The sequence below is a fragment of the Varroa destructor genome, unplaced genomic scaffold (genome assembly GCF_002443255.2).
Source record: "Varroa destructor unplaced genomic scaffold, Vdes_3.0 BEIS01000002.1, whole genome shotgun sequence".
Classification (NCBI taxonomy): Eukaryota; Metazoa; Arthropoda; class Arachnida; order Mesostigmata; family Varroidae; genus Varroa; species Varroa destructor.
The window spans coordinates 46,253,438-46,261,950 of record NW_019211455.1 but is presented as its reverse complement, the minus strand read 5'-3'; the positions used below and the strand labels follow the sequence as shown (position 1 = coordinate 46,261,950).

Here is an 8,513-nt window from a genome sequence, read left to right as displayed (position 1 = left end):
AACAATCGTTCAGACTTTTTTTCTGTATAAAGAAAACATTTTAGAAAATCCCCATATAAAAGATACATTTTGTGTAAACAGTCATTCAGTTTCGTCTACCATCTCATGCCAGCCTGTGAAATTATTTTCAGACATGTTATTATTTTTAGCCTTAAACTGCTTTTTATCATTTTTTTTTCGCCACTGAACGTTAATTTGATAGAAAAGCTGTGCACTGAAACTGGTACATGGAATCAATATGGAACCATATTAATTGTACAGAGTTTTTAAAAAATTCTCAAATATGATTAAATAAATAAGAAACAACAACAAAAGATATTGAAAAAAAAAAAGGCTATTTTTCATCCCTGAAAACAATGTATAGACTGACTTTTCAAATCATTATCACATATATATCATCATAATGCGAAAGCTTGGCTTATAAAACACCCAAATGAGACGGTGCATTATTAAACATAAAAAATCATTCGTGAATGATTTTCATCTAAGAGTTTTTTGGGATATACTCATTTCATTTCTGTTTCAGAACGGGTATATCAAAATTGCGAGATATCTGCAGCTGTGTTCAACTTGATAAATCATCGCATCAAAAGTCGTAGGTAAGATTAGGCTGTGAAAATCACCCGCACCCAACTTACTTACGCACTCTGGGCGAACATGGGCAGCTCACGCAAAACTGAATTGTTAACTTATATTAAGATAGGAACTCGAAGACCACCTTCTGCCTATATAATTAGGCGTACCTTTGGAAAATTTCTGAAAGCAAGCCAGTTCAATAAAAAAGATCGCGGTTAAACTCGACATCGATCGTGTTATAGCATCCACTAGCTCTAATGAAATATCATAACGAGCGTCCATCGTGCCATGTTTGTTACACGTTTTATCTGTGTCCGCCAGATGGCCCCTGTTCCAAGCTCGATGGCCATGTAATATCGTACAGAGTGATAGTGGAACCTTATGCACTATTGTAAAGTGACTTTTTCAAGGATAGGTTGCGCCCTTTATCTGAATGGCAACCTATCGGAGTGACTCCGCTTTCAGACGAGCAGACCGTATCCGCTGGAACGAAGTTCGCCAGTTAGACACGCAAGCGGAACAAATGATCAAATGCGATCAACAGATTTGCATTCCGGCTAGACCCTATGAACACTATGGCTGTAAGGTCGATACGCTATCAGACCTGATTAATTCCAAACAGCGCCACAGACCACATTTTAATGCTGGGACGTTCCGTAGACTTCGCTGGAAGCTATACCGATTGGTACGTCCCAAAATCTACTGCCTTATCTGTCGTCACGCATATACCATGACCGTTATTATCACGAGTGGTTCGATTGCGCCAGACTGGCCGGCGTACGAAGGGCTTTCTCTGTGCCTGACTTACCTCTGCTTATGTCCTTTTGACAGCTACCTGTATGCAAATCTGTAGACTTTCGATATGTAGTAGCTTCTTTGGTCGCCGCTCTAGGCACGACGAGCAAGCATAACAATTGGCCACAGTCGATCGATTAATCGTTCTATAAAAGCGAAGCTCTACTGACGCCGAACGCAGTGAGATATTACTGATGCTGTTTCTCGGCCTGAAAATCCTGGTCGCGTCACGGTCAACGCGTCAACTATTATTGTACATTATAATAACAGCTCATCGACTTTATGTTACTTTACTAACAACGAGGAACAATATGATGACCAGGAACGAAAGGCCCTTAAACACGATGAAGAAAACCGTATATAGAGAATGACTACAAGATTCGATGCATGTCGTAAAACAAACTAATCCAGACCAAACAACGAAATAAATACTACGCTAAAATGTAGTGTCGATGCGCGTTTGTAGACTATGTAGAATGGATACTCTGTAGCAAGTTATCTATTGTTCTGCCTCCGATCATCTGTGCCCTGAAAATTCAGCCCACACCTGCATGCGGCGGCCTATACAATACGGCGTATTTGTTGTTTTTCGACTTTACGTTCATATTTCCTGTTTGACAGGGTAATCCGTGAAATGGGCCGTCTTTCTTCAGCGGGCTGCTAGATAGTGACAGAGTCACTAATCTGCGATTTGCCTGACATAAATGATATAGAAGATATAATATAAATCATGATGGAAATGATTCAACAAACGAATGCATTTAGTATGACGTGGCCTATGGTGTACGATAAGGACATTTCTAACGATATCCATGCGTGGAACATTTGTGGGGATATCATGTTGACTGAACGGGATCAGTCTGCGACAGACTATGTACGATTAAAGCGAAATCAAAAGAATCATATCATGGACCTGTCCGTATACCTATGTAACTAGCAATCTGGGCAGAAAATAGAAAACCAACATGAATTCAGTACATATACATAAAAGGTACTATAACAGCGATACGTTCGATGATATGAAGACTGCAGCTGCTACGCAGTCACCTGTAAAATTGGGGAGTGCTACACCGAAATACTAGCCAAGACAGTTTTTATAGTACGAAATGCTCTAAGGAACACATACAAAATGGCTATGCGGCATTTTTTCATAGAATCATTAGAACTGCTAGTTAAAATTACGAAGTCGTTTGACAATACGTCATATATTTTTGGCAAACAACGTTTCGCTGACCCGTCAAATTAACAACGATGACCATGACCTAATTGAAGTCGTGGTTTACATTGCGATTTGTAACAAATCGTTTTAAAGCCAGAGCTTCATATCTCTAATAGATCTAATGCGAAAATAGGTTCACAGCTGTGGCCAGCTGACCGTTTGACTTAATTTCTGTCGAACGGAACGCGTTTAGACCCGCAAGCTGAGTAACCGCTCAACTGGAAGGTGGCGTTTTTTGGTACTGATAAAACAGTTGTTAGGGTTATTCTGAATAAGACGTTCGTGCCAGGGATACTCAAGTTTCAGACAAAGTATATGATAATTTTTGTGTATTATATGAGGTCATCACTGATGACGAAAAACACACAGATAGATACACTTCTGCTCACAGATCTATTTCATGTGCCAAAAAGCAATTTTTCGAAGGGGAAGTGCTTGCGCATAGTTACTGTGGCGTAGATCCAAGACTAGCAACCGAATCTGTTGTCAGAAGTTGTCGGACTAAGTTAGGTAACTGCGAAATACTCGTAGCTGTTACATTAACTTCTGCTATGAAAGAGGAAGACCAACAGAAGTGTCAGTCGGGTCCCTGGAGACTTTTCCGCCCTGAATTAGAATAGTCGTTGTCTATTATTAGGTTTTTTTTTTTGATGAACATACATTCAATCCCTGCCGTCTATTCAATACGTGCTATCTATACGGCCCCGTCTGGGGGGCTCGTGTCGCAAAGATAAAGTCTGAAAGGTTAACAGAAAGATAACCATAACGGTTTAAGCGACGTTACTTTTGTACTTCGAGTACGACTGCAGTGAAATATCAAAAGTTTAAGTAAACTAGCAGTTGAATAGGATCTGCAAGAACATATGCTATATCTTGGCTATGTTCAGATGACTAATGGAATCGAAGTGTATTAAGTAGATTGCTCCAGAGCAATTGCCCAGACAATACTTGTTTTAATGGCAGACTTGATGGACAGATTATTTATTCCTTATTATTAAACATAGCGGAAAAGTATCAGACTAATATGCCTTTCATTTACCAACGCAGTAATGGGCACACTAGCGCCATCTGGCGTCGTAAATATTCGATCCCACCTTATAGCCCGTGCGAAAAAGCTGCTTATGAACAGGTGTATTCCATTCTTCCACAAATGGCACGGATCTGACGTGAGTATAGTTTTTTTTTCCGGACTGCCTGATGCATTCTGTGTCAACATCAGCTGCGCTTAGCTTAGTTCCATTATGGAATCCTTTTGAAGAGCAAGACCAGGCTCGAGCACCGTGCACCCGTATTTTATGAAATCTCATTACCACTGGTATATTACGCGCCAGGACTTAATCCGTACGGTAAATTTTAATAGCGCTAATCATCATAAACGCCTTCCCCAGAAGGAGCAGCGACATCATAAACGTTGATATTCTTAAGATAACTGGAGGTTGGACTGAAGGACCGGAGGAGTGGACCGAAATAGCTGCATTTAAGCCAAAAACAGATCAATGGTGCCGTCGCGACGAGAACGAATAACCGTTGGAAAGAACCTTTGATCCCAAAAAAACTCGATAGAGCGAACTTCGCCGAACTTTGGATCAGCCTCAACATCAACAATCGCAGTACGGGGAGATGGACAATCGAAGTTCTTGCCCGACTTAGAGTTTGTTTAAGGCTGACATTGCCAGCGCGACCATGACTAAGTATGGTCGCTCGTCAGTTCTATAGAAACCCCTTGCGTTGCCGAGATAACTTTCAAACGTCCGGCGTCGTCTTTGTTAATGCTGCTTAGGCATTTTAGAGAGTCGTCACAAAATCAACGAGTGGTCCCTGCAATTGAATATGCATGCTTGTTTATTGAGCAGGATATACAATAAGAACATATTATGGACGCGTCCGATCTAGCAACAAATCTACAAGCAAAACGGAGTATTTAGTGTAACGGAGAAGGTTCAATGCGGCAGACTCTAAGCGTAAAAGGGTCAAGCTAAGATCATGCATCTGTAAACTAAAAAAGAAAACCGTACGTTAGTTAAATAATGTTAATTTCGGAGGTCCAGACAAGGAAACCCTGACTCCTTTCTACAAATGACCGTTTATAACAGTTGGAGCCTTCCGGGTTCGCAGATTGACGCAGGCGCGCATCTAACCCATTCTGTCGCCTGGGTTCCTCTTCATCTGGGCTCTTTAGTTTTTCTCTAGACAGCAGGTGATGAAGGGCCGGCCGTACGTACTGTCACACAACGTCCCTTCCACAAATAGTCATTAGACAGTTTTATGTATGAGCGTCGAAAATAACATGCCGAATTGTTCCGAACCTTCTATCAGCAAAGCAAAGCTCAAGAGTCGTATGTACGCAGCTTCTAAATAAAGCGTATTTATGCTCTGTAACAATATTTTATTTAAATGAAACAAATAAAAGTAACCCAAATGTAACCCCTGAACTCGACAAATATTCACAGGTGGTACTTGACTTGGTGTTAGCCATTTCCTTAGACCTTCGTTTCAGTATTTCTTCCAATTATGCTACTTTGTACGCAGGATTTTTGCTTTTATCAGAATTGAACTTATTAATTAATATACAGGCAAAAAAGCGCCGCCAGCGGTCGTCAGGCCAACGCCGGTTTCAAATGCTACCTTTATCGCTCATGTGAGTCCTGTTTAGAGCGTCTCACTGTCTCATCCGAATCGTGCGCACTTCCGAATCGTCCCACTGTAAATATCTGTTCGATATTTTTCATCAGTAAATTTTCAGACGCTAGCAGCGCTGTCTCAGATGTTCCCCCTGTTGAATCTTTTAGGACGTAGCTGGTTTTGACTAGGCATCACGCACATGTAACCCTTCGGGCTGGCATCGATAGCATGTTTCCTATACTAGGAAACAATACTCATGCTTCTTTTTAATGTAGAACGATCTTCGGAATAAGGGATAACAAGTAGAAAAATGATTTTATTCATTTAAATTAATAGTTCCATTCTTTCGTGTCCCGCACGACTATTGGCGGTCTTCATCTACTACAAATTTTTCATGTTTCAAAAACGTTTTCACGATGAATGCGGTAATTTTATTTGCTTGTTGCACCAACGTCATATGTACAATAGGCTATATAATTGTACGTGGCTCTGAACGAGGACTTGAGCAGCTAGGCGATAAATTTACTCGAAAATATCTTTGGCTAGATTAACGGGTTCCAAGTTCTAGTCGATCCTGCCAAGCACCAAAGTAGCCGTCACTCAGAGGCACACGTTTTTAATCTTCCTACTTTATACTCTTGCATGTTTCTTTACTTCTACATACGATTTGAAAGTATTTTCTCCATTCTGTAAGTTTGCTATAATTAATTATTTGTATTTATTCGTTCACTTACTTTATTTCGTTATTTATCGAAGTCAAACGATTGTTGAACCACCATGGGATATTCGTGCCATGCACAGTGAGTACTCTAAAACTGAGGCACGTTTAAGAATAGCACGTTAAGACTGGAAGATGCAGCTCGCTTCTGTCGGATAGCTGAGGTTGATAAGGAGCGATTGAAGGCGCTTTTGAAGTTGAAGCAATTTGTAAACTGGTTGAGAAAATGAAATGCGGTCATATGACTATCGATGGGCACCTTATATTCATAGGATTTACTCTAAAAATTAGGAGCTCCGGGTGCCCCAAAAACTGAGTGAACGTCATGAAAGAATACGGTTTTCCATTGCCTCTCAATCTGTTGCCCGGCATTAAGTAACACAAAGTATAAGAACTGGTTTTTATAGAGAACTTTCACCTTTAATGAAAAGTAACATTTCTAGCTCGATATCAAAAAGCCAAAAAAAAAAATGGCTAGTCCCAGAGGTACATCTGTCCGTAGAGCTACAGCAAACCTCGATCGATTATTTATGTTTTGTGGGAGACGCTTAAAAAGAACAAGACGCTACATACACAACGATACAAATATATCCCAGCTGCGTCAACTAAATACACCTAACTATTCAACAGACGAGGCAAAATCGCTTCCTGCCTATTGAAACCTAGTAGAAAGTTGAATGGAGGATAATACTCACTCCAACGAATCATTATTACGTTGTCCGATAACTAAAAAATATTAGGGAACAATGAGTAAATTAATTAGCAGACCGAAGAAACGTGCCGTAACTTAATTTTTTATATTAAAATTTGAACAATATAATGCGTTTTCTTGCCAAAAATTTCCCTATATAATTGATTCTACACTATCAAAGGAACTTATTACATATATATATATATTTAGGTTTTGAAACAGGTGTCAACTGCTGTGCGTTGATAACACGGACATCCTAGAGGTAACATACAGTTTTTCTTTAATTTTGCGAGACCAAGGGTGATATACCATAATAATTTATTTATTCGTCTATTTATTAAATACTGTTTAAATTAAATCGGAAAGCGTTTTTTCATCGTGGGTTCATAGTATCTGTACGAGGATATTTGTAAATTTATGTGTCCTATTATAGATAAACCAAAACTTTACTTAGGTTGAGTATTTGCTCTTAACTTAATTGCGTCACGAATTAGATAAGTGCTTATCATATTAATTAGGACATCGTGGAGTAACTACCTTCTGTCTATACGCAGGAAGTTCTTTGATGAAGCCGGGCTTAGGTCACCTCCTTTGACGCTAGGGCTTCTACATTCACAATCTGACAGAGTACTTCGGGCAAATTGACGATATAGACAACTCAGGAGTTAATTGTTATTACTGTCATTATTGATTTTCCCGCAGAAGAGTCAAAATCCAAGATTTGTTTCTATATGTAACAATCTAAGTTCATCGACGTTAATCTAAATCCGGTCTATGTTTGGACATCGCAGTGAACGACTTGCCTGTAGTGACAACTACATATTGTCTATGAACTTCTGCGATTTACTAGGCAAGGACCTTCATGAAGAACGATTGCCGATTGACTGGTCAATATTTTGTACAGTGATGGGTCATCAAAGGGGAAGTAGGATTTTTTGGTGACGACGTTGTTAATTGTTCAAAGATCATCACGCTCTTGACGTAGTGTCGCCGAAACCGAACAGGAAACGTTTGTGATACGTAATACATTACTCAGACGAAACGTGTGTCTTGTAAGCGAAAACCATGACCAGCACTAGACGACTGCTGCAACTATTTTTTGCGCCATCACCAGCAAATTAGCAAAAAGGAAAAAAATAACGAATGACTATCTAGAAGAACGAAGTAGCCCAAGCGATCACCAGTCAAAGGAAGAGATAAATGAAACATTGGGCGTATTCCAGTACTCGAAATTCCACTACGAAAACAATTTCACCGATAGATTGCTATCATCTTTTTTTTTTTAATACTGTTATAACTATACTATAAGAAAAAAAAGACTAATTTTAACCAATATAGACGACTGGTTCTTTTGCATCGAAGCATTTCGTAACCGTAATGATACACATCTGTGGATAGAATATTCTATTATAAATACGAACGGGAGCTATACTAAGCATCACTTGAACGCAACTTTCTTATAGATCATAAGGGTCCGATTTAGCTTCACACGTGTCACAGCTTGCAACTTTAACTTGCGCATAATTATCTACTCGTATAACAACGTTGGCTATGTTTTTTTAAGAAAATCTAAAAATCATGGATTTTTAATGATTGCGTTAACATCTAGCAATCATTAAAAATCGAAGCTTGACCTTACCTTGTTAGTAGCGCAACCCAAAAGTCAATTGAAACTCACAATTTTATTGTGACAATAAGTTAGGTTTTTTGACGCAGATCGATTATCTCGCTTTTACTGTTTACCTGCCGCAAATTATTAATTGCTGAGCGTATGTTTCCTATATTAAAACGTATTTCAACCTCTAAATTCATGAGTCGCTGATGAAAAACTACTGACTTGGCGCGACTGTTGACCGAATTTCGTCTGCTAGCAATGCCTGGCTTAAGCGTTA

At 39.4% G+C, this 8,513-nt stretch overlaps 1 protein-coding gene across 10 annotated transcripts in view; it reads right to left on the bottom strand.

The window, feature by feature from the left end:
- Positions 1-8,513, bottom strand: part of AP-1gamma (adaptor protein complex 1, gamma subunit) — a 221,034-nt gene that overhangs the window by 1,739 nt on the left and 210,782 nt on the right. The window lies entirely within an intron of this gene.